Source organism: Kogia breviceps, chromosome X, assembly GCF_026419965.1.
Source record: "Kogia breviceps isolate mKogBre1 chromosome X, mKogBre1 haplotype 1, whole genome shotgun sequence".
Lineage (NCBI taxonomy): Eukaryota > Metazoa > Chordata > Mammalia > Artiodactyla > Physeteridae > Kogia > Kogia breviceps.
The window spans coordinates 69,558,600-69,585,375 of NC_081330.1; the positions used below are offsets into that span (position 1 = coordinate 69,558,600).

At 38.5% G+C, this 26,776-nt stretch overlaps 1 long non-coding RNA gene across 2 annotated transcripts; it reads left to right on the forward strand.

The window, feature by feature from the left end:
* The first annotated feature begins 971 nt into the window (after positions 1 to 971).
* LOC136793441 (uncharacterized) lies at positions 972 to 25,890 on the forward strand. 2 transcript variants are annotated; one of them, XR_010838710.1, is made up of 8 exons: positions 972 to 1,543; positions 2,707 to 2,801; positions 3,660 to 4,631; positions 8,263 to 8,309; positions 13,494 to 13,589; positions 16,441 to 16,569; positions 18,624 to 18,785; positions 20,664 to 25,890. It is a non-coding gene; the product is annotated as an uncharacterized lncRNA (long non-coding RNA). The 2 variants fall into 2 exon arrangements; XR_010838709.1 differs by having other exon boundaries at positions 2,707 to 4,631.
* The last annotated feature ends 886 nt before the right edge of the window (positions 25,891 to 26,776 follow it).

Here is a 26,776-nt window from a genome sequence, read left to right on the forward strand (position 1 = left end):
ATGTGATTTAAAATATATTTTTATTTTAGCTATAATTTTTAATATAGGTCAGTATTTTGTGTAGAATTGCTATCTATTTCCTGAACATTTGCTCTTTACTTTCCTTTTCTCCTTATTCTCTTCATATTTTCTGAGGATGTTTAGTCAATTTCTTTAGGGAGGAATAAGTTCAAATCTATGTATCTATCACTCAAAGAATCATTTTCTTTCCCCCATTATACAATGTATTAAAAAATTATAAAAGGCTTAGGTGTTCATTGCAAAAAATTGAAGTAAAAAAGCATAGCACAATTAAAAGAAGAATATCCAGAACCACTCAGATTTTTGGTACATTTCTTTTTAGTATATGTATGTATACTGATAACAATTTTAGATGGCTCTTAAATTAACAAAAACATTTTCCTGTCTTTATGAATACACACTAATCTCATTTGGACCATGATTTTTTGGTATAACATCTACCTCTTTTTTAGACATTAGAATTATTTTAAGTTTTTTTAAAAATAAAATTTGAACATATCAGTACAGTTGACGTACTTACAGAAACATCTTTGTGTACGTATCTCCCTGATAATGTCTTTTATTATAAACTTGTTAGAGACCTGATTATTTTTTATTTTGCACCTCTTGATTAGCTGATGTGAAGACAGTCAAGTGTAAAGTAATTAGACCCACATTCAAGAAGCACATGTTGTCCATACATCCTTACATCCCTTCACACTTAATTTAGTCTCACCTCTGACAGACATACTCATTCTGTGCCCTGCTGTCTGTCATCCACCATCCTTTGCCTTCCTCTTTCAGTTCTGTTATGAGATGCCTCTGTTCCTTTCACTTTCACTAGTTGATAACACTTTTAATGGTTGAAAGATTATTTTAACCTTTTAATCTGTTTTCCTAGCACTTTCTACCAAATACAACTATCCCTTCTCATTTAAATACCTCTTAATCATACCTATTTGTTCTATTACAGACAGCAGTCGGTTTTATACAATATCCTTTTTCTTTTATAATAGTCTTGATAACAATAGTTTACATTAACTGAGCACATAGTAAGTGTTAACACACTGTTCTATGTGTGCTTTGACTCAGTTTTAATGGTCAGGAAATAAATTCTAATATTATCCCTTGTTTTCTTCAGCTGCCGTAATTGAGGTCAGTTAAACTTAGTAACATTGCTCCCCAAATGTCACAGAGCGATTCAAGCAGTCCATCCGCAGAGTCTCTGCTCTGTAGGTTCTCTCTCATTATCTTTATCAATGATGCTTTAGTTGGAGGTAAATTGAGGTCCTTTTCAATGTGCAGGGGTAACTGCTCCTAGGAAGATTAGGAACTCTTTAAGATTTGCCCTTTTTTTAAAGTTTAAATGCTGGACCAGCAAAGTAGAGGCAATCAGAAGAGTATATAGGATAGGTGTATTAGGATTAACTGGGGTACCTTTCTAATAGAACACCTGGATATGACCCTTATCTCCACATCTGGTTTCCAGACACACAGTGAACCATACAGAAAAGACCATTAATAAAGGCCATTTCCTCCCAAGGTTGGTTCATTTTAGAGATAGCCAAACCTAGAATTGTTCTAATTGCTTCTACTTGATATAATAATCTCACCAACTCTGGTGTTAGTATCATTTTTATTACATTTCAAAGACAGGTTATCAAACCAAGAGAAGTTCAAAACTCATCCAAGAATGGCCAGACAGTAAATTGTAGACTCCCTTTTTGAACCCATGTCTTATGATGGAAGAGCCTAAGCTCTTAATTGCCCCAGGATACTACAGTGTCATCTTTGGACTTTCTTAATTACCCTTGACCTCTCTGGTATTTCCTCTTGTGATGTCTCCATCCTAACAACCTTTATTATACACATGTTTTCGTAATTTAACCACACTCCATGGAAGAAGCATTTTTATTTATTTATTTATTTTTTAATTTTTTAATTTTTTTATTTTTGGGCCATGCCACATGTGGGATCTTAGTTCCCCGACCAGGGATCAAACCCCTGCCCCTTGCATTGGAAGGGCAGAGTCTTGACCACTGGACTGCCAGGGAAGTCCAAGGAAGAAGCATTTTTTAAAAAAAATTTTACTGGAGTATAGTTGATTTACAGTGTTGTGTTAGTTTCAGGTGTACAGCAAAGTGAATCAATTATACATATGCATATATCCACTCTTTTTTAGATTCATTTTCCATCTAGGCCATTACAAGAGTATTGAGTAGAGTTCCCTGTGCTGTACAGTAGGTCCTTATTAGTTCTCTTTTTTATTATTCTGTGTGTGTGTGCGGTACACATGCCTCTCACTGTTGTGGCCTCTCCCATTGCGGAGCACAGGCTCCGGACGCACAGGCTCAGCAGCCATGGCTCATGGGCCCAGCCGCTCTGCAGCATGTGGGATCTTCCCGGACTGGGGCACGAACCCATGTCCCCTGCATCGGCAGGCGAACTCTGAACCACTGCGCCACCAGGGAAGCCCAGTTCTCTATTTTATATATAGTAGTGTGTATATGTCAATCTCAGTCTCCCAATTTATGCCCCCCCACCCCGAAGAAGCACTTTAGAATGAGACTTGTTCCGAATTACTCAATTGATTTCCCAAGTAGAGATCTGTCTTTTGGTTCCTTTATCTGGCTACCAGGACAGAGAGATTCCTGGGAGCCAACCTGCTGTCAAGTCAACTGTTTTACCCCAGATGTTTCTGTCCAGGTTCAACTTTGGAAATTCAGGCTCCTCTATCTTCAGGTCTTCAGCCTCCATTTGACTTTCCATCTCGTGCACGGAGGACTGCTGAGTTAAGTCAGGTGAGCAGTCATTCCATCTCATTATCTTTCATGTTGGGACAAGGGCTGTCTTTCTGTCAGAGGGGGAAAGTTTTATTCCTTTAAACTACAGAATAATTTATAAACTGTAATGCATAGTCCAATTGGTTGGTTTTAAAGAAAATCCATTAAAAACAGAGCTTTGTTGTGCCTTAACTGAATATCTGTGTTCCTATTGATTATTACCTACCATCGGCCTTGCAGATATGCTCTTCCCCATATCCTCTGATAAGTAAATTATAATTGGTGTTAATATCATGTACATTGTACAGATAATCGGAGTGTGAATTGGAGAGAAAATAATTTTAACAAGATCAGAATGCTTTTTTTTTGCAGTAGGCGGGCCTCTCACTGTTGTGGCCTCTCCTGTTGCGGAGCACAGGATCTGGACGTGCAGGCTCAGCAGCCATGGCTTATGGGCCCAGCCGCTCTATGGCATGTGGGATCTTCGCGGACCGGGGCACGAACCCGTGTCCCCTGCATCGGCAGGTGGATTCTCAACCACTGCGCCACCAGGGAAGCCCAATCAGAATGCTTTTTAAGTTACAGTTTGAATTTGAAGTCTCCGTTTGTGGTATTTTACATTCCAAGGAAAGCTTTGAATTGTTTGGGATTCAGTTAACTCACATTTCTCAAAGGAAGAGAAGCATGGCTAACCTTCACACCTGTGAAAATTTCCCCATATTTGCTTGGGAACAGATAACCCATATGTACTTACACATTTGTCTAAGGGATACATTTGTCTAAGGGATACAGCACTTAAACCTTCAATTCAACTGAAGTGCAGTTAGCCTTCCCCAACAGGACAGTGTTTTCTCAATAAGTTTTCTTTTTTAATAGGAAAGAAAACGGCCATGGACAGAGGGAGAATTGATCACCGTCTGTTCTTCAAAGGCCCTTCTGTGGCAGTGGTTGGGGCTACTAGTGTCACTGCCCTGACAGAGACCTGCTTCGAAAGGGTAGGAGGAGGGTGGGCTTTGGGTATCAGACCTGCATCTCCACTGTTAACTACAGCCCTTTTGAAAGTCAGGCTTTACTACTTTTCCAGGGACTCCTTTGGGATTGAGAAGATTTCTTTCTATTTATTGGCCTTCAGCCTTGACTTGGCCTTGAAGTTTCTGAATTTCTAGCTCACAAGTTTTTTCAGGTTGAAGTTAAACATACTTAATTCACGTACGTGTGAGTCACTTCAGTTGTAAAGTGCGCAAGTCCTTAGACCAGGCACAGTTTCTTACCTGGACACGTGGCCCTAGTGAGAATAGCATCCCTGTGTCAGGGCTGAAACAGCAAAGCAAAGTGACTGATAGACCCAGATTGCTGGAGCCCAGATTCAGAAGCAACTAACATTTATTGGGTAATTCCTGTGTGTTAGACACTGTTCATGTATTAAAGTATTTAATACAGTAACCCTTTCCTTTAGGTGCTGTGAGTAGTCTTATCCAAATTTTACAGATGGGGTAATTACAGCTTACACAGTCCAGATGACCTTTCAAGGGCCACACAGCAAGTCATTTGTAAAGCAGGGATTTGTACCCAGGTGATCATACTGCAGGGTCTACACTCTTAGCCCCTACATTCAAGGCCTGTCATAGATTGCTGTTTCACTCTCCTTCCCCTGGCATGTGCAGTTATTCCTTCTTGCCCCCTTTAATTTATCTGAGTCTAATACTCTCTTTTTTTTTAAATCGTCCTTCTCACCTCCACCTTCTCCAACCCTTCATATTCAGAGTTTAACCATCTGGCTGGGAAAGCTGGCAGGCTTGCTTATACAAAAAATAAATCCTCATAAAATTCTCAGCAAAGCAGATGGAGGTGAGTTTGGGGTCATTTATCCTTCTTTTGGAATATAAATGGGGTATGGGGTGTAGGGATTATGGCCACTGGGCATCATTGTCTCCTGGGAGCTCGGGAGCATCAGTGATTCAGCTATAGTGGTGTGCTGGCTTTTTGGGATCCGTGTTGAGCCAGACAAGTGAGGGGCTTTGTGGAGTCACTGAAGAATGAGTTATGTGCCCCTTGGTGCCTCTTGGTGTCTTTCATTTGTCTCATTTTAAGACTTCTCCTTTTACCTTTAAAATGATGTTTGTGTGTGGTGGGCTTACTTGTTGAAGGCTTCTGTTTTTAGACTCTAGCTTATTCTCTGTGCCTTACCTCCCTGCTTTTGCCTATGAGGCTTTAACCCCAGGTGACTGAGCTAGTTTGGTAGCAGCTTGACTGTTAAGTAAATGAGTGTTCACAACAGGAGGAATTTTGAACTGACCTACTAAGAGGGTGAGCAGGGCAATTTAGAGAGTCCTTTGTAGGTTTTCCCCATTAATCTTTAGCCTTGTACCATATCACTAGTAAGCTCTCATTTCACAGTGCCTATGAGTTAGTTTAGTCTGTCTAGGAAGTCACTTATTTTACCCTGGCTCCCAAGGAATGCCAAATATCAGGAACTGTAATCACTTACACTTACCCTGCTGTTGGATGCCTAATGTCCCCTCAAACCAAAGTGTAACATAGCTTGAGGTAGAATCTGGGAGGTGCCTTTAGGTCCAAGGAGCAGGGTGGTAGGATGAAGGCTCACTTGGCATTATTAGACTTTGCCATGGTTGACAACCTGCTGCTGCATCAGAAGAACTGGTGCATCTCAGAAGATGTTTGCGATTGAGTTCTTTGGGGCCACTGCTAACACCAGAGCTGTCCTGGGGTGGACAGTGCCCCTCCCGAGCCTCAAGGAAAGGGGTGTGTGGTTAAGAGAGGGAATACAAATCCATATTCTGTAGAGTATTAGAGCTGAATAGACTAGTTGCTGATTAGGCCCTATCAGTTTCTGTGTGTGAACACTGAGATCCATGGGTTGGGTGTGGGTGGATTGTCTGGCCCAGGATAGATTGAAAACTCAAGCAAACTGCATGAGCCCTTCTAGTACTTTTGCTTTTGGTATTTAAGGGATTTTAGAGTCTTGGCTTCCCATCTATTAAGAAACAGTTAAGAGGGAAATAGGGAGTAAGGTGTGGGATAGTCAGCATTTCCTGTCATACAGGTTGATGCTATTAGGAGTTCTGTTTGAGAGTTATTAGGTAAGGGAGATAGGTAGGGGTGAGGGCCTGAGGGCTTGGGGCAAGAAGGGAAGAAGGGAAGGGATGGAAGATCCATCTGGAATCGGTTTCAAAGAAGAAAAACTGCATAGTGCTTTGAAGAAATCAAGCATCAGTCCAAGAAGACATGTGATCTCAGCAGCTATCTTCACATCACCCCATCTCCTTGGCAGGGCTCAGCCTCACCTCTGCTCCCTTAATGCCCATCCTGGTTCTGTGTGTTTGGGGGCCCAGCAATTGTCTATGATCTGGGTAAGCTCAGGCACTGGGAGAGGGACCACTTGTGGCTGTCATTTAGGCCACAAAAGCATCAGGGAAGGGATGGTTTCCTGTGGAATGGGGATGTGGTGTCAAGCTGATGAGCAGCAGAGGAGGTATTTGGGGCAGCATGGAGGAAAGGATGCATATCCTGTAGGAATCAGGGGACACAGGTTTTTGTCACCTATCAAGTGCCCTCAGTCGGGGATGGCTGCAGCTCTATTGCACAACCCTATCAAGCAGGCACTGTAGTTATTAGCAGTGACTTTGAAAAAAATTATTCTTTTTTCTCTTCTCTCTTTCACTCCCAAGCTGCTCAATATGTTGAAAATGGAGTCCAGGGACCATCGTCTTTATATAGAAAGTTCCAACTTGAGATGCCTTTATTATTACATCCAAGAATCCTCTCCACTCTTTCCCTGGCTTCTCATGCCTGTGGGATTGGTGGGCTAGGCTGTGTCCTACCAGTGTTTCCTGAGTATTTATCACTGTTCAATTTGGGGGTTAATGGGAGAGGGATGGGGGGACTACGATGGATAATCGAGTGTGTTAAGATCTTAAAGATTTTCTGTGGATTTCGACATGCCTCAAAGAAGCTTCCTGTCCGGTAAGTACAGGATAGTTGAGCAACATACATAACTACAGACATTAGACTGTAGGCCATCTGATTCAGTAATTTGACTTGAAGCACTTCCTAGTTTGCATGTTTTACACTTGAGGATAAGGTTAAGAGAAGTTAACCTATTGAGAAGTTTTAGTTGCTACTGGAACTATGTTCACTTAATACAGGAAGCCAGTATTCTTCAAAGATGAGAATTCCTCTATAGGACAATAGGAAGAACATGCAACATTTGTTCCCCAGGGAATAGTACACCACGGTAGACAAGATTCTGGGTCCCCTGATGGGTCTCCAATCATAGTATTGCTGAAATTCCAGCTGTCCTTTGGGATGGAATGTCTTTGGCTTAGCTGTACTTTTTACTGGCTTCTGCTTATCAGGGTCAGAAGGCTGTCCAGACAGATGCTGCTATGATGAACTCTTGGTGCTCATCTCAGGAACTCACTGCCCTTACAGCCTTTTAACTAAGTACAGTAGTTCAGTATGTACTCTAGAGTTAGGAGGTCTTAGATGAAACTCCAAAATAAAAGATTTAAGAAATCCCATACCTTATGTTAGGACTAGAGCACGTATTCAAGGATGTAGTGAGATGGTTTTTTGTTTGTTTGTTTATTTATTTATTTTTAACATCTTTATTGGAGTATAATTGCTTTACAATGGTGTTAGTTTCTGCTCTATAACAAAGTGAATCAGTTATACATATACAAATGTTCCCATATCTCTTCCCTCTTGCATCTCCCTCCCTCCCACCCTCCCTATCCCACCCCTCTAGGTGGTCACAAAGCACCGAGCTGATCTCCCTGTGCTATGCAGCTGCTTCCCACTAGCTATCTATTTTACGTTTGGTAGTGTATATATGTCCATGCCACTCTTAATGAGATGGTTTTTAACCAGAAGGATGGTTGTGGGTATTGACCTCAAGAATAATCTGGAACAGGTTTGCAATGAAAGAGAACAAAGTTTACCCCTGCTTTTATCGGGAGGAGGAATGAGCCTGATGCCTTTTGTTTGTGGTATACTTAGCCCATAGAGCTTTGTGATGCCTACATTGATATAGGCAATCTTTGATCACTGCCAGAATGGCCAGTGCACTTTGCATTTATTACCCTGTATTGAGTTACCCATCCTTCGGATGCGTTCTTTCTGTGCTTAGTTTCTGAGCTTCCTTTGCACTTCCTGGTTCACATCTCAAACGCATATTAAGAGCAGTCAAGAAAGGAAAGATTTTGTTTATTTCAACCTTTAAAAGTGACATACTGGCAGAGATGGGAATAAAGCCAGCTTCTGAATCATCAGTTTCAGATTCCAGCACAAAAAAATTGGCATTTTTAAGTGAAAAGCATATGGTTTTATACGTGTGGGAACTACAAACTGGGCATGCTTTCCACAAGAGTGGGGGAATAAATACTTTTTAATGTGTCCTTGGAGTATGGGTGGGACTCATGAATATACTTCCCTGCTTGCCTGTTTTATTGATTTGAAGGAGTCTCATGCGGCGGCACCAAAGATCTCTCATCGTTGGAAGTTAAGGTTAGTTCACGTTTGCTGCTCCCTCTCTACGTTGCACTGGAGTGTGTGAACTAGAAATGTAGGTCTCCTTATAGTTTGTCCTAGACCCTGTCCATACAAAGGCCCTTTTCTAGAACCTCTCAGCATATTGTGAAGTGCCTCGCATTATGCTCCAGCACTACTAAGAAGAAATCAGTGTTGCCTAATGACAGCATTGGTCAAAGTGTCCCTGAAAGTGAACTAGGAAGCAGAACTTCAGATGGGAGTTTGCCATCGCTGTTAGCAAATATGCAACAATCTTTTAGGTGGTGAAATTATTTAATGCCTAGTTAGTAATAGTGCCTATCTTCAACGAACTTGCTATCTGAAAATATTCTAATATAATTTTGTCACCCGTAGTGCCCCCCTGCTCTTTGGGAATCATGTTTTCAATAGATTCTCCACTCATTGGCTTTAAGGGCAGTTTTCCTGTAAGTGGACAAGAAGCTGTTGTATACTGCTAGCACTTTTTGTCCTAGCCACCTGGGGTTCTGGGACTCTGGTCCTCAAATATCCCCTGATGGGCTGGGTTGTATTTTCCCAGATAATCTCTGTTAATACTATTAGTAGACATTACTATTCCTTTCAAGCATTCTACTGCCTAGGACATGTTACTTGAATTTTCATTAAGTTAAGGTTATTCGGACAATTCCCTACATTGGTAGTGCAGGTGAGCTTTCTTAGTTTTTCAAGAAATGCCTTTAAAATAATTTGGTTCTTTGAAAGCATATAAGTGCCTAACTCCTTTTCTAGTTGTCTGTCTCCCAAGTATGCTCCTGTAGACTGCTTTGTTGCATTATAGACAGCCACTGCTGGAGAATTGGCTGTCCTGAGACAGGATAAACGTCTTAGACGTGGTGCTACTGTATTTTTCTAGTTTAATTGATTCTTCAGATGGAATGTAACACCCAATTGGCAGCTTAAGCTCAGCAAATCTTCCCATGTTATGGTTGTAATGAACTTCCAATTTTGGTTTCTCTATGGACAAATTAGCAAGAAAATCAAATGTAATTGCATGACTTATCCTTTGGAAATCTCTGGTGCAGAGCACTGTGTTCCAAAGTTTAGACCTAGTAAAAATTTTAGTAAAATTTTGCTGCTTATTGAAAAACTCATTGTATCTTAAGGTCCTTTATTTCTAGTAACTATATATTCATGCTTACGTGTATGATAAACCAGTCACTGTTTTTTAGGTGCAATATTAATTTACCTGTGCTGCTTCCATCTTGTGCAAACAGGCAATGCAATCAAGTTGTCCAATAAAGTCACAGGTTTGGCATCCGTCTTTGAAATATTGAGCCACTAATTGGAATTTGTAGTGCAATAATGTAGCCATTTGCTATTGGATGTCAGTTTTCTCTGGGAAGTTTGGTCTTGTCATCACTTTATGGCAGATAATACTGCATACCTGGATAGCTATACTTTTCCATATTTGTGTCTTTACATTAAGTAGCATTACTACTGTCATATACCTATAACGTCAGTCACCTACTTTTTATTCGTTGACGCTGCCAGAGGCTTTCAGTGGAGTTCCCCAGTTGTCCACTCTGCTTTGCCTCTGCAGAGGTGACATTACAAGTCAATGTCTCAGGGTCTCTTCCAGTTGCATTTCATTAGGATCCCTTGATTCTATACCAATACAATAAGGCTTTTTAAAAAAGAAAGTTTTCTAGGTATCCTTAGGTGCCTATTTACTTTTTTAGGGAGTCAGTTTTGTCTGAATATTTGGCAGCGTTAAGTAGGACCCCACTGCCAATCATATCTTTCACGGGCCTTGACGAATTTGGTGCTATGTTTTGGGCAAAAGACCCATTACCGTGGATCTTATGTATATTTCATTTGTCTTTACAGTGTTGTCTTTTATAAGCTATTAGATGAATTTTAAGAAAATTACTCTTAGTAATGCACTACTTGCAGCGTTGGAAACCAAGTCAGTAATAAAGGCATTTGGTGGCAAAACATTTTTAATTAAACTGTATGTCTGCTCTTGGTCCTTTATGCTGAACATTTCATGAAAGTATTTGATTTATCACCATTATCATTTGCAAATAATTTTACAATACCACTCTCTCTAACGCACTGATAGCATGTGTTTATCCGGGCATATTTCTAAATGTTAGGTTTGGCACTGTCTCAGAGTTAGGTAATGCTCTGTACTAAATTTACCCACACTGCTATTTAACAGGTGATGAGCTTGCATTCTAAGTTTGGTTCTTGACAGGCCAAAGTATACATAGGTAAATTTAGTCGTAAATATATGCGTCATTCTCTGGGCTCCAATATTTTATGGCCATTGTTTCATTATTAATTCCACTGCCTATTAAATCTGAGGTAATAGTGTGTTTTCATAGGTTGTAATGGGTGTTTTCACATTTGTAACTGAACTATAGAGAAGTTGGAGCTAATCCGAACTTGTATCCAATTGGTACATGCATCATTACCCTTTGGGAATTTAGACGGTTTGATGTTCACGTGAATGTAGGAAATTAGTGTCATCAGCAGTGCAGTTTAATACCTCTGCTACATAATCAAATATTGAGATTGGTAGGAATTTGGCGCCATCTTGTGGGTACAAGATAACCACTATGTTAGCTTTTATGTTGTACCTCATTTGTCCACGGGGCAGCACCCTTTGCGAAATCACTACAGATCAGAAATGGCTCCCCAATTTTCCAGTAACATTACAATCTGGTTCCTCCATTTTGAGTCACTAATATATTTCAGGGTTGTTGTTGAGTGTCTTTTATTGTTAGACATTTAAATACTTTTAAAGAGTAATAGGGTTTTAAGGCCCAATAGTTGTGTTTTTTGGTTGTTAAAGGTATTAATAAGGCTATTTACTGGTACATTTCGTGTCTTATTCAACCATTTACAGTATACCTCCAAAGTTTGTGCATTTCTGAGAACAATTAGCAATGATTGTGGAACTTTTCCACAGCTTGTATTAGTGGTATTGGTTGCATATTTCCCTTCAGGGATTATTACTCTAAATGTAAATGCTCCAGTGATGGTAAGACAACAATAATGCTGTAGGGTTTTTGAGGACATTGAGATTGTCAACTATTGTAGGTTATATATGGCATGTATATCATCTATAGTGTGATTTTCTTATTTATAGATCACTTTGATCATGCGATATATAAAGTAGTAGTCTTGCCAATTACTGTAGATCCTCCATAACATGATAGGAGTGAGGTTTTCACTTATAAAAACTCCAAGAAAAGTTCATCCAGGTTTTGCATAGTTTAGTGGACAAAGAGGAAACATAACGGAAACTGTGTTACTCAATTTACCCATAATATGATGCCTTTTGGATATGTTAGGTTCATCACTCTCACAGAAATTTGGTCTCTTCAGTCTCTTCCAGAAATGGAAGTTTGTTAATGGAAACTTCCATTAACATCACAGTCTAATAGTACTAAAGAGCAAAAAATAATTTAGTATTGATAAAAGCTGCTTATTTGCTTGTAATATCATTAACTTTATCTCCACATTCACTGAGGTGTGTGACATTTTTAAAGTAGGTCAGTGTAATTATTATGTATATTACAGTGGCTGTTTTTCTTGAATTTTAGGTGTCTTGCCTCCAAATTTATAGAGGGCTTTGTGCCCCTTGTCAGGAAATATTTCAAGGTTTGTTGCCACCTTGTGGACACAGTTTTTTTCCCCCCAAGACTCTAGTACCGCATTAGTCCACAACGTGTCGCCCTTTCAAGTGATACTGCATTGCTTGCATCACAAGTATGGTTCTGATTGAGAGTACAGTAACCTGATGACTGTGCAGTGAGCCAAAAATACATTTGAGGAATTTCAAAGGTGTTTGTTTCATTTCTTGATTTTTCCCAGTTACAGGTTCTGGCTTATAAAATTTGACATTGGTGTTTGTGTGCAGTATAGTGTAGTGCTGATGTACAATTGGTTTAATTCGATATTCCTACTTATTAGCTTTGTTCTGGTTTATCACTAGCAATTTAAAAATTTCACTAGCAAATTAAAAACACATGGATGATGTCTTTATATCAGATAACAAGGACCGTGTTTCTCCTAAAACCAGTTGACCTCACTGGAGTACATTACTCCATATATGAAAAAATGCCTGAGGGAGTGTATTGTTAAAGACTTAATGTGCTTTTCTGAAATTTCTAAGTGTTGTTATTTGATATACTTTTATTGTACTATTGTTGCAGTAACTTCAGCTGACTTTTGTCACACATAACATTGCCCTAGTAAGCACATGCTCTGTGATAATCTGATATGGATACCAAAAAGCATAGTATGTGTTAATGTATTATTGGTTATAATTGTGCTCTGTTTTCCAAATTATTTTAAAAATTATCTAGCATGCATATGTATAATGCAGTGATGAGTGGTGGTTTAATTTTGCTGGTGTTCTCTAGCAACCACTATTGTTTGTTAAACAGTACTTTGAGCTGCGTCTCACTTGGTTTCAAAAATTTTTGCTTTTTTTGTCATGGCAAAACTTGTTTAGGTGGTGTGCTTTAGTGTTGTCACCTAGGTTGCTCAGTACGTTATAGTGCTTTACATGGAGAACTTTTCACTGTTTACTTTTAGTTCAGTGTTGCTATTTAGATTGGGGTATTCTAATATTGTTAACCATTTAGCCTTTCTTTGCTCCTCCAGTTGACTGCCTGGAATTTTGTTAATTAGCAAAACGTTAGGTATTAGGATCAGTCAACCATGGACTGAGTGGTTCTGGAGGGCCTGTTACTTGCTGTATTATGAAACCATAGATCCATGATTTGTTATACTGCCAATGTTAATTTAATCATGTGATCAACAAATGTGTCCCAGAATTTTATCATGGTGAGTGGTCATTGTTTCTGTCTGCTGTCGTTATTTGTTGAATAGCATTAATCTAAACCGTAGTCACCAAGGTGGTTGAAATATATTTGGTAGGTCTTAGGCTTTTTACACCATTAAGAAAATTTTGGCTTTTTTACTGCCTTGTATTGGTACTGAATTGTCATATTTTCCTATCTGTTACGAAAAATAAATGTCTAGTTGTTGGCTCAGCAATCCCTTTGTATTATAGATGTGGTCCTGCTAAGATTTTTCACCACCTGTGGTCAAATGTGGTACTTTTCTGTTTTTGAGGTTCTTTAGTGACTGTTCTTTACAGTCTTGCCTCTGCTACTTCTCTGCTAGATCATTATTTAGCCCAGCTGTATTACGGGATCATCTTTTGACTTCATGGTGTCACTGGAAAGCTTACATGTCCTAGTGGATGAAAATATTTCAATGGTAAGACTAATCTCCATGTGGTATTTTATTTTATCTCTAATCTTTGCTTATATGTTTGTGGGTTATGCCTACACAGATTGGGCAGTTTGATGCTGGCATAATGTTGAAGGACATATCAGGTTTTGTGTGGACATGTTTTCATTTCCTTGGGTATCTACTTAGCATTGCAGTAGCTTTGTAATATGGCAACTCTACATTTAATGTTTTGAGTAATTGACAAACTGCTAAAGTAACTGCACCATTTTACATTCTCACCAAGAAATTTATGAGGATGTTAATTTAACTCCATTCTCACTTATTTTTCTATCTTATAATAGCCATCCTAGTAGATGTTAAGTACAGTTGACTCTTGAACAACAGAGGGGGTTGGGGACGCTCATCCTCCTCACAGTGGAAAATCCACATGTAACTTACAGTCCGCCTTCCATACATGCAGTTCCTCCTATCCGAGGTTCCGCATATGCACAGATTGTGTAATACTGCAGCATTTACTATTGAAAAAAAAATCCACCTGTAAGTGGACCCATGCAGTTCCATCCCATGTTGTTCAAGGGTCATTTGTTTCTTGTATCTCGTGGTTTTGCCTAGTATATCTGTGTTGAGCAACTTTTCATATGCTGATTGGCCATTTGTATTTCTTTGGAGAAATGTCTATTAAAATCCTGTGTTCACTGGAATTGAGTTATATATCTTTTTATATGTTGTTTAGATTTTCATTCAAAATAAATTCTGATTCTTTTTGTGATTCCTTCTTTGACCCATTGGTTATTTAGGAGTTTGTTGTTTAATATGCACATATTTGTGAATTTCCCAAATTTAATTCTGTTATTGATTTATAATTTCATCATGGGAGAACATACTTTGTATGATTTCAGTTCTCTTAAGTTTGTTGAGACTTGTTTCATTTCTTAGCATCTAGTCTATTCTGGAGAATGTTCCATGTGCATTTGAGAATAATGTGTATTCTGCAGTTGTGTGGATGTTTTGTAGATGTTTAATAGATCAAGTGGTTATTTATAAAGTTGTTCAGGTCTTCTCTTTCCTTGTAGATCTTCTACCTAGTTGTTCTATTACTGAAACTTCTTTCTGAATTATCTATTTTTTTTCTCTGTTTCTACCATTTTCTCCTTATTTTTGGTGCTGTGTTGTTAGGTACATATATGTTTATAATTATACTTTCCTGATGGATTGATCCTTTGATTGTAATAAAATATCCTTATTCATGTCTAGTAATAATCTTTTCTTAATTGTGTGTTTTATTAGTATAGCTAACTCCAGCTCTCTTTTGGTTAGTGTTTTTGACTGGTACGTCTTTTTCTATCCTTTTACTTGTAAACTTTTTGTGTGTTTGAATTTAAACTGTGTCTTGTAGATAAGATATAGGTAGATTATATTTTTTAAATCTGTTTTTCCAAGCTCTGTCTTTTGACTGCATTATTTAAAATTTTTTAATCTTTAATGTAATTACTGACAAGGTAGGATTGATGTCTGTTTTGCTGCTTGTTTTCCATGAGTCTTATGTCTTTTTGTTCCTCTGTTCCTGTATTACTACCTTCTTTTATTTTTGTTAAATATTTTAAGCATTTTCTTGTACCATTTAAATTCCCTCTTTTCTTTTATTATATTTTTTGAGTTGTTTTTCTCATGGTTGCTCTGATCTTTCAATTAACAACTTACCTTAAAAGAATTGATTTCAGATTAATACCAACTTAATTTCAATTGTGTATACAATTTGTTCTACTATGTCTTTGTTCCCTCTCTTTTCCTTTGTGATGTTATTATTATGTAAATTACATCTACATGATGTAAGCATATCAACACAATTTTCTAGTTATTCCTTTATGCTATTGTCTTTAAGTCAGAAATGAGAAGAAAAGTGTTACAAATAAATACAGATTTTTTTTGTCTGTTACATTTATTTATGGAGTTATCTTATTGGTGCTCTTTATTTTTCATGTGCATGTGAGTTACTGTCTAATGTCTTCATTTCTGCCTGAAGGACTTGATTTTTGTATCTCTTGTAGATGGCATGTCTGCTAGCACTGAATTATTTTAATTTTTGTTTATTTGGTAATGTTATAATTCTTAATTTATCAAGGATAGTTTTGCTGAACATAGAATTCTCAGTTTACATTATTTTTCCTTCAACAGTTTGAATATATCACCCACTGTTTTTTGGTCTCCATTGTTTATGATGAGAAGTCAGCTATAACTTACTGAGGAGCCATTGTACATGATGAGTTGTTTTTCTCTTGCTGCATTCAAGATTCTGAAGTCAGTCATGAGTCTAGATTTGAGTGTCTGACTTTATCCTTTTGGGCATACATTGATCTTGCATGTATAGATTAATATTTTTTCATCAAATTTGGCAAGTTTTGAGCTATTATTTATTCACATATTCTTTCTATCCCCTATTCTTCTCCTTTGTTTGACTCTCATTTTGTTTGTTATCTTTACTGAAAGTAATTCTTTTTATTACCTTATAATAAGAGAATGTAAGGCTATGTATAGTATTGGCTTTATGTTATAGTGTTCCTTTTTTACTTGCTAAATTGGCTTGATTGTAATTTACATTTCTTTTTTGACCCAATTGTTATTTACTGTGATGATTCATGTTGAGGTTTTCTGGTTTAAGCACATATTTCATATATATATGAAGTATATATGTTGAAATATATACATATAATGAAATGTGTACATGTATATATGGTTTTATTGCATTGTGATTAGACAATGTGACTGCTGTATGTTCCTACATGTCTAGTTTTAAATAACAACTTTATCTAGTAGGGAAAGACCCTCATTCGTTTTTTTTTTAAATTTCTTTATTTTCATATACTTGTTCTTCCAGGAGCCTCTTAGAAAGAATATGTCAAGTTCTCACCACAAATACCATTGGAGTTACAGTTGGAATGGCATTGAATTATAGAATAATTTTTGGAGAGCTGTCATCTTTATAATTTTCTCATACATGAATGTGGTATGTTTCTCCTTTTATTCAGGTCTTCATTATTGTGTGCTTGTCTTTTCCACTTATTATTTTCAGTATTTTTCCCTAGTTTCTGGAAAAAGTAGGCAGATGTCTTAGGAACTGAGATTCTGGTGGGAAAAGTACAGAGGTGTCATCTGCATAGACTAGACTCTATTAGTATAAAAGGTCATATAAAATGTATTTTTGAATATGACGTTACCATTTCTTCCACAAGGCCCTAGGAGCCTGCATTTTATAATGTTCCATATCCCTGTTCTGCATAAGTACAGAGGTGGTTGCTAATAATGGGAAATCATGTGGTACGCCATTTGTTTTTAATACTGTCAACATCCCTTTGACCCTCCCCTTTCCCATTTTGAAATGCTTCTTCCATCCTGCAAGCTTTTGGGGACTCTGCTTATTGTTTATAGCATATGTACCCATTGAAGACCTTCAAACTCTCCAATATAGAGCTAACTGGTTGTGTTTTCACTACAAAAGTTTAGAGTTTCGGAGAGGTGAGAATCCTGTTCCACTTGATGGTTTTGTTTCAATTTTAAGAGCAACTTTCTGAGAGGGAGCTAAAGGAGAACATCCAGGATACAGAGAGAGATTTGAACTTAGATTCTATGAGAAGCATTATAGGAATTAGAGCTGTTTAGATTGTGGGAGACAACTCCAAAATGGAAAGCTTGCTGGTCTGAAGTCAGAGATAGTTGGTTTTGTTGTGTAAAGGCAGTTCTAGTTAATGGAGTAACAGATTCAAGAATGTCCAAAGATGAAAATACTCTTGGAAATAATAACCTAGTGGAATTTGAGAATCTCCTTGCATGGAGTGAAAGTTGGATTACATGCACTTTAAGGTCACATTTATAACTGAGATTCTGTCTCAGTCAGGGCAGATGAAACTGATTTTTATTGTGTGCCTACTTCACATGTTCCCATTTAATCATCACAACCTTCTGAGGCATCCCAGAGGGGTAGAATAAGTTTGCTCACGTAACTAATCTCATTAATGGCAGAGCATACTTCTTTTACCTCTCTCCTCCTACATATCTTAATTTTCAATAGTAATTCCTTACATTTGTATCACAGTTTATCATTTAGAAGCCTTTCAGAAACATAGTTTTATTTGACCCTTATAAAAATCTGGTGAAGTTGGAAGAACCGATTCCACTTGTCTATTTTATAGGTGAGGAACATATATTTCTCTGGGGTAAAAGGGATTTGAGAGACTATTCAATACAATGTCCATATTTTACAGTTGAAGAAACAGTACCAGAATTAAAAATCAGAATATTTTGCAGGCATTCATTCTTTGATTTGTGTTGGGTGGAGGGGAAGGTGAGACTAGATGATTTCATGAGGTACAGAAGGTTGTATTGTTTTTATCCATCCTATAGTATACACTTGATTGGTGCGAGCTCGCCATATTAGATTAAGTGGCATTTTAACAAACTGATCAAAGGCACTACAAGTTTAAGGAAGAAATGTAAGGCTTCAGGTAGCAGGTTGTGGAAGATATTTGGGGTCATGAGGTTCTACTTGGTGGCCTTTAAAGCATTTAAAGTATTTCCTGCTCCAGGTTCAAGGGTCACCAGGGAATCAGGCCACCGGAAAATGAGTTATGTTACACAATCAGTCTGCTAATGGATAGGAATGAGATGAAGCCTCAACAGTTGTCCACAACTCTGGAAGCCACCATTCACTGTGACATGGGCTCAGAGTGATGGCTCTTTTGATTATAGCATAGGTTGTAGATTTAGAACCTCAAGGATAGAAGGACCTTAAAAAAAAAAAATCTCATATCTAAAACAGCTTATTTTAATTTGACCCTAATTCAAGCCCTTTTATAATATACCCAACAAATGGTCTTTTTGCCTCCAAGTAAGTGTACTTAGTGATGGGGAACTCCTCCCTGAGTTAACTTATCTCTTCTTTCAAGAGCTCTATGCAATACTGAGCTGAAATATATTTTTCTATAGCTACAACTCATTCATCATATTTGTATTATGCCTCAGTTTAAGAATATTGCTTTATTGTTCTCTCTCCTGCATCTTCAGCTTCTCTCTGCTGCCTTTTGTGCTGCCAGGCACTGTGCTTAGTGATGGGGATATGGAGATGAATTAGACACCATTCCTGCCCTCAAGGAGTTCTCAGTCTAGTGAGAGAGTTTGACACGTACACAGATACTTCACAACAGTATGGTATGCTCTACAGTGGAGGTATGTACAAGATACTGTGGGGTTCAGAAGAGAAATCATTTGACTGAGTCTGGAGATGCAGAGGTTGGAGGAACTGATGCTTCAGTTGATTCTTTAAAAAAGTAAAGGTTGACTAGGCAGAAAACAGAGGGAAGTACCTTGTAAGCAAAGGTATGGGGATTAGAAATAGAATGATGAATTGGCAAACTACAAGTAGTTCATGAAATTAGATTGGAAATGTGCCATGAAATTTGGATTTCATTTTGAATGTTTTAAGGGGATGCTTTTGATGGTCACTCTGGTAAGTATGGAAGATTTCAAATCTGGCCAGGGAGATCAGTTAGAAGGATACGGTAGTAGTTAAGATGATAAGTGATCTAAGGCTAGAAGGAGTGGGAGTGAAGAAGAGGGGATAACCTCTCAAATAAGGGTTTATACAAAATACAGATATAATTAGAACATGGGAAAATTTAGGCTTTCAGACTTTGGCAAGTGTGTATCCCCCATCCCCACCCCTGGCCTTCATGAAAGATCCTCATGTGTTCTTTAGATGGGTGAACATCTAAAGATGTTCCTTCTAGACCAGGGCTTTGCTGCACAGATTTTGCAAGTTTCTTTGGTTTGGGGGGCAGCTATATATGAAATGTTGACTCTCGGGAAGACATCTGAACAGCTGCAGACTTCTCATAGTATTACTAAGTTCCTGGTCCTGCTTATCAATAGCAGGGCTAATCTCACTGTCATATATCTCTCAAAATATTTTTTTTACTAAAAATGGAGGCTTTTATATTTAAAACCCATTCAGGGAAGAAATGGCCTTAGTTATTGTCTCAATTGCTTTATTTTGCTTAGGGATTTTTAAATGTTTATGGTTAATATCTCTTGGTAAAAAAAATACATTCAATAATTAAAAATCTAAATATATCCAGTATTTATTTTCTCTTTTCTCAAAGCAGTATAAAAAGAATATTTGGGAAATTTTCCCCTTAAGGCTCAGAGTGGTGACCCTAGGGATTCAGAGAATGGCTTTCTGTGACTGGAATGATTAATAGGAGATTATGTTTAAGTAGACCTTATGTATTTTCAGTGGACCTTATGTCACTAGCCATCCTGGAGGGCAGTAGGGGGAAGAAGGTTTGGGACAGGAAGCCCTGAGCAGGAGAGCAAAGCAGTACAGTGACAGTTTGGGCCTTGGACTCAAATTGAGTCTCACACTTACCAATGTGGTTTTGAGCATGGTCTTTCACCTCTCTGGTACTTCTTATGTAAAATAGAATTAATAATATATTTTTGCAATGATGAGTGAGGGTGGGAATGTAAGTATTTAATGGGATTATTTCTGTAAATTGCTTGGAACTGGTGTGGAATATGCTAAATGCTATATGAACTGTAGTTGCTGCAGATAATGATGTTGACCTTGACGAGGATCAAAAGAAGATAGTTAGAGGTACTTATATTTTATATTGTCAATAAGGATGTTGGGGTTTGCAAAAGAAAGTAAAACTAACTGACTTCAAGGTTTTCAATGGCATGCTAGTGTGAAGCCACTTCTCTGCCTTTTTTTTTCCCTCTGCCAAATAGGTTGGGAAAACAGATGACTTTTGTCCATGCCATGATCACTAATCTATTGCATTTGCTCTTATTTCCAAATATAAAGTTGTTGAAAATTTGTACAATACTCAAACTGAATAAAAGTATCCTAAAAAATGTAGTAAAATGCTTTGGAATTGGTCAAAACTGGATTTGAAACCTGGCTCAACTACTTAGTAACTGTGTGATCTAAGGCATGTTACTTAACCTCATTGAACCTCAATTTCTTCATCTATTATAATAATTAATTTGCAGGGTTTTCATAAGGATATTGTAAAGTGTATGTTATAAGCACGTTATAAATTGCAGGTATCATTGTTAGTTCTTGGGACATTCACCGCGTGACAGAAACAACAGCAGGCCCTGGTGGCTGGGAGGACTTCATGGATCCAACAGCAACCTGAAGAAATCCTACTCGGATGGATATAATACAACCTGCTAAGTGTCCTAGCACTTATCAGGTTGTATTATCATTGTCCGTGTCTATGGCTCTCGTCTACCAGACTCTAAATTCCTAACGGGCAAGGACAGTGCCTTATTCATCTTTGTATTCGCAGTGCCTAATCCGGTGCACATTGTAGGCCTCATTAAATGTTTGTTGAATGAAAAAATGAATCATCAACAGACATTAATTGGGCGCCTGCTCTGTGATCTCCATGGGCCCAGCTTGTCCCCGCCAGTTGCCTACAACGTCCAAGCTGTCTTCAGTATGCTTTCTCCTGAAGCTTACTCCTATCTTCTAATTCTTTTGCCAAGGACTTTTCTGTGTAGTACAAAGATAGCAAATATACTTCATCTCAAGTACCATCTCCAGTTGATTGATAGTACCTGTCTTGATTATGTTTTATAAAAAGGATTCTGAAGCCAGATCTCAGCTCAGTATGAAAGAGGATTATAACTAATTAGTGATGTTTGCTGGGGGTGGGAGAAGGGGAGTAGCAGCACAAGTGCCACATATATGTCATATTTAATATTGTATTTTCCATGAAATACTCTGTTTCTATGCCTGTATTTTAGCCTTGGCTACTTGCAGATGTTGCATTGTTGCTGCTGCCACTACTACACTTGCTGCCAGTTGCTCCTTGGGTAGGGCCAGAGTGATCATTGATCAGAAACTTCATCCTCAGAGTCTGGGGTTTGCTCCTGTGGCTGGTATTCACAGTTTCCCCCTTTCAACTATACCTCAGCTATCCCCTTACCTAAATTAACAGGTAGGCCTCCAGATTATGTTCACCACTCAACAGGCTCATACTTCCTTTTTCTTATTTAGTGTGATTAATCATTATTGCTTCATGAGAAGCCTTTATGTTAGAAGATGTGACAACTAGAATACAAGTTAACCAATTCCATCAGGGCCCTACAGTGAGTCTTAAAAGCTCCCTTTTAATGTAGGAGCAGATTGAGCATGCTCACAGACTACAGGGCAGGGAAAAGGGAGACATTGTACATGTGGGAGAGAGATGGTAACTTTTGGCTCTTAGAACACGGGTGGAGGGTTAGCCTTAGATGAAAGGAGTTACCTCTTCACTGGGGCATAGTGATAAGAATAAGAGTTAGGAAGAGTACCTGATAAGGGTGTTGAAGATTTGTAATTGGAGAGGTGGATGATAGAGAGGAAGGTGACCAGGGACAGGATTATGGAGACAAGAGTCTAAGGAATATCCAGGCCAAAAGGCTGGATTGGAGAGTTTATGACATATCAAAGTGAACAACTAGTTTGAAACTTGATAATAGACTCAGGAAAATATAAAGTGGTCTTGGGCCATTGTTACAAGTAACATTTGGTTGCCTGGAACTGATCTTGATTGATTGACGGATGGACAGCTAGCAAGAGAGGAGTTACACAGAAATGGATTTGAGGATCCAGACTATATATGGAAGGAAGCTCAGAGTCTGTAAAGAAAAAGAGGCCTTAGTGCAATCAAGATGGGTGCTGAGTAGTTGGAAAACTAGAATGATAGGACCTGTATCAGAGGCTGAACTTCGGAATGTTAAAATTTTAAAATTGGAGTGATCAAGATACCTGTGATGGTAGGATGTCAGATGGTTGTTTACCTGGATACTGAAGTGACCCAGGATTATAGCAAAAGCTGGGCTAGGAATGAACACTGTGGACTAGATAAAATAGGCTTCAGTGACTGAGGAATGATCTGGAGGTTGGCACATGACAGTTGTGCAGATGCAAGAGAAGAGAGGATGTAGTGGGATGGTAGTATGAGCCTCAGAAGAGTGGTGGGGATTACTAGAAGATGCAAAAACTGTGGTTTGCCCATTGCACTGAGGTTTTGGCTGGCAGAATGCACATCTAAAATGATCCCCTCCTTTATTAAGTGCTTGTTCTATATCCGACACTTTGCTGTGTGCCATCTGTTTATCCCTTTTGGGTTTGTCAACATTTCATGTGTGAAAATGAGCAGCAATCCCAGGCAAGGATAGCTAGGCTGCTGGCCCTTAGCACTGGTGGAATCCTGTGGCCATCTCCTAACTCTTTGAAAGAGCAGCAAGGCTGGTCATCTGGAAGTATGATAAAAAGATTTGTTTAGGATTAAAATTTTCCCTTGACCTTGATGTAACTTCATTACATGGTACAGGCTTTTTTTGGTTGTGTTCCATAATGTGCTTTGGCTTCTGAGCCTCTGAGTTGAGGAGTGAACTAGAACTGCCCTTTGAAAAAGACAGGCACAGTACTTTAAAAGCACACGTGTTGATTAGAACAAGACACAGTCCTATTATCTAATTGAGCTTTTAAGATAAAGAGTAGACAAAAGAAAGCCCACATCAGTGGGTGAATAACAAAACCACTTTGTAAAAGCCATTTAGGGTCAGGATACATCCAGTCTGGTGGCCATATTGTAGATGTTCCCTGTGCTGTTGGGAAGGATGGCTGGAAATTGATGCAAAGAGATGACCCTTAGGACTTGGAAGGTAAAGTTTAGGAAGAGAGTCTCTGTGAACCCTCTGAAACTGCATGCAGTCATTTTTCTTTTGTTATAGTCTTCAAATGAGCTAATATTCCAATAAAGGTTTAGAGCCACTGTGTTAGGGTGACCAGGCCCTCAGACAGCCCATCCCCTCCCGTGGGGGCTGCTCTATATTTATTCCTCAGGAGGAGCTGGTAGAAGACTTCATGAAGAAGAAAAGGAAAAAATCAGAGGATGACTACAGCCTCTCTTCATCCCATCTTTGCAGAGCATGACTCAATAGATAGATCACTCTTTTGAAGACTCTCCAGACCACAGGTTGCTCTTTTCAATTGCATGCTTAGCCCTCTTGGCTCCTTTCAGAAGTTGTACTCTATGTATATATATATGAACTATCACTTCCCATAAAGAGGACAGCATGTAGTCAAATATTGCCAGATCCCCAATGCTAGAATATAGGCCACCAGAGATGAGTTTGAGTTTCAGCAACATAAGACCCCAACTTCATGGAAGGAAGGTAGTCAATTGACTTGAAAATAACCCCAATCCCTGCATTAATATTCTTTTTCCTTCAGTCCCATGACTAAGATATCACTGATTAAAGCAAACAAAAGCCATGACTTTCTCCTTCCACTGGCACTTCTCTGTCCCACGTATATGCCACTCTGAGTCAAGTCACTGTCTTTCATTAGCACTTCTTTCCATCTCTTAAAACCCAAGGAGGTATGAATACTAAGGTTGAATTTGTCATAATTACTCTGTAGTTGGAGAATACTCATGTTAATCACCCTGAAACCAACTCCCACCTTATCTCCTGGGGCAGCCACAGGAGACACTGTAGCCACGGGCAACTGGACCCCAGCCCCAGGGTTTACTCCTGATGTCTCAACTGATTATGAAATACCAGTAGGAGGGCTTGTATCCCTTTCTAACTTGGTCATCAGAGATTAGGATTTGCATACATATGGTATATAAGGACACACATCTTATGGGTTAATAGTAAACAGTGTCAGGTTACTTTTTGTCTCTTGGGGATGGTCAAGATAGGGTATGGGGGAAGTGGAAAGTCTTGAACCTTTCAAATATTCCCAGTGATTGTTCAGGACACCCCTAGTCACATCTTCTGGTGCCTTATCCTCTGCCTTGCCTCTCCTTTCTTCATAATCCTTCTAGTGCACTCCTTGCTCTCTCTAGCCACCTTTCATCTCCTGCCCCACCCTGATGGGTTTCAGCAGGTGTTTATTTTCTTTTCCTTCCCCCAGGCCATCTGTCTGTAACAGGCCCCAGCTGGGAAGAGCCTTACTGTGAATGAAGATTCAGTGAGTGTTGGTAGTGACCCCATGTTTCTCTCTGGATTTAAGGAGAGAAGGAGTGCAGTGCAGAGGGGAAGGAGAGGGAAGCTATGAAATACCATTATGGAGTAACAAATGCTTGACATTTTAGTGGATATTAGACCTAGAAGCCTACATGATTGAAGGAAGCAAACCTGAGATTTCTGATATTTGTGAGTGAAGATAGGAGTTAACTTCTTATTGCCATTAAGAATGAAGGGAGGAGAGAAAAGTAAAGGTCATAAAATCCTTTACCTCAGTGGAGAAGGCACTGAGACTCGCTTCATGAACCTGTTAATTTTAGAGGTAGAGTGAAGATAAGTTGTTGTGTGCACTTTCTTTTGTTACTCGTGAGAGTCACTGTCAGCCACTTTTCTTAGGTAGGTCTGCCCTTGTGGAGGTTTCTGTTGACCCGTATAAAAAAAACAACCCAGAAAAAAGTTTGCAACTTAGAAGAACTCTCCAGTTCAACGACAGGGTGTTAAAGGGGTTGAGGACAGAGGAAATAGCACAAGTAGTACCAAATAGCTCAGTTTTTTGTTTTTCTTTTTAATAGGATGAATGAGCCAGAGACAGTGGGCAGAATGGCTTCAGGCAACCCCAAACACCAGATAGGACATAAGGAAACAGTACAATGAAAGGTCAATACTTGGACCTTTGTCATTCCCCAGAGAATGATGGAATATCTAAAATAAAATTAGGAGCTGCTTTGGAAAAGGGTTTTAAAAGATTATTTCATAGAAGAAAGAGATTTAGAAGAGGGGAAACTTCCAGTTATGTAAGATGGGCATTATAGCTTTTAAAGACATCTGTTCCCTGTATAGGTCATAGAGATTGATACCAGTATCAGCCTGTGGCTGATCAGGCCAGTTTAACTAAGCAGTTTCATGTTCCTGGAGAGATGCTGCCACTCTGTCTCTCACTTTGGCAGGTATTCATTCATCTGCAATGAGTCCAGTACCTTTGGCAGGTATTCATTCTTCTGCAGTGAGTCCAGTACCTGAAGGAGCAAGACAACAACAGGCATCCAGGGGGACAACAGTGTGGCCTTCTGAGTGAAGATAGCAACTGAAAAGATCATGGGATTAGTTGCATTAGGCTGGGCTTGTTTCTTTTTTGAAAATAAAAAGTTTTCTTTTTGATGACAAAAGTAACAAGTGGTCATTGTTAAAAAATAAAGTGAAAGGTATAAATTTAAAAGTAAATAATACCTATAATCTTATAACCCAGAAAATAATTCATAACATTTGCATGTATTTCCTTTTACTCTTTAGAAAAAGTGTATATAACATAGTTTAAAAATAAAATTGACATTGTATGTTATTCTCTAACTTTTCTCATTTGAGAATAAACAAGCATTCTCCTATATCATTAACATTATTTAAAAATACAGTATTGTCACATAATATTTCATATGGTTCTAACAAAATTCATTTACAGTAAGTCCCCCTACATATGAACTCTCAAGTTGCAAACTTTCAAAGATGCGAATGTGTTAACATGTCCAGTCATGTAAGTTAGTTCACGTGTCTGGCGTACATGGTCATGTGCATGCATCCTCTACAAGTGGTTGTGCTTTTGTGTACTTTACCGTACTGTATACAACATAGTAGTACAGTATCTTTATTTCAGGCCCAGAATGTGAGTGAAACTGAAGCTTACCCAGCCACATAGCCCAGGGAGATCAGCTCAGTGCTTTGTGACCACCTAGAGGGGTGGGATAGGGAGGATGGGAGGGAGACGCAAGAGGGAGGAAATATGGGGATATATGTATATGTATAGCTGATTCACTTTGTTATAAAGCAGAAACTAACACACCATTGTAAAGCAGTTATACTCCAATAAAGATGTTAAATTTTAAAAGTATTTTTAAATTAAGGTAAAAAAAAATTGAAGCTTACCATATTGCTGATGATCCTTCAGCTCTACCGTCTCCCACTTCCTCTCCCTCCAGTCAGTTACTCTTCTTGCCTGTTCACTCGATGCCAGCCCTTGTATACCAGCTGTTATACTGTACTACTGTACTTTTCAAGGTACTGTTAAGATTAAAAATGTTTTCTTTATTTTTTGTGTTTGTTTTTTATGTATTATTTGTGTGAAAAGTATTATAAACCTATTACAGTACAGTACTTATAGCCTATTGTGTTAGTTGGGTACCTAGGCTAACTTT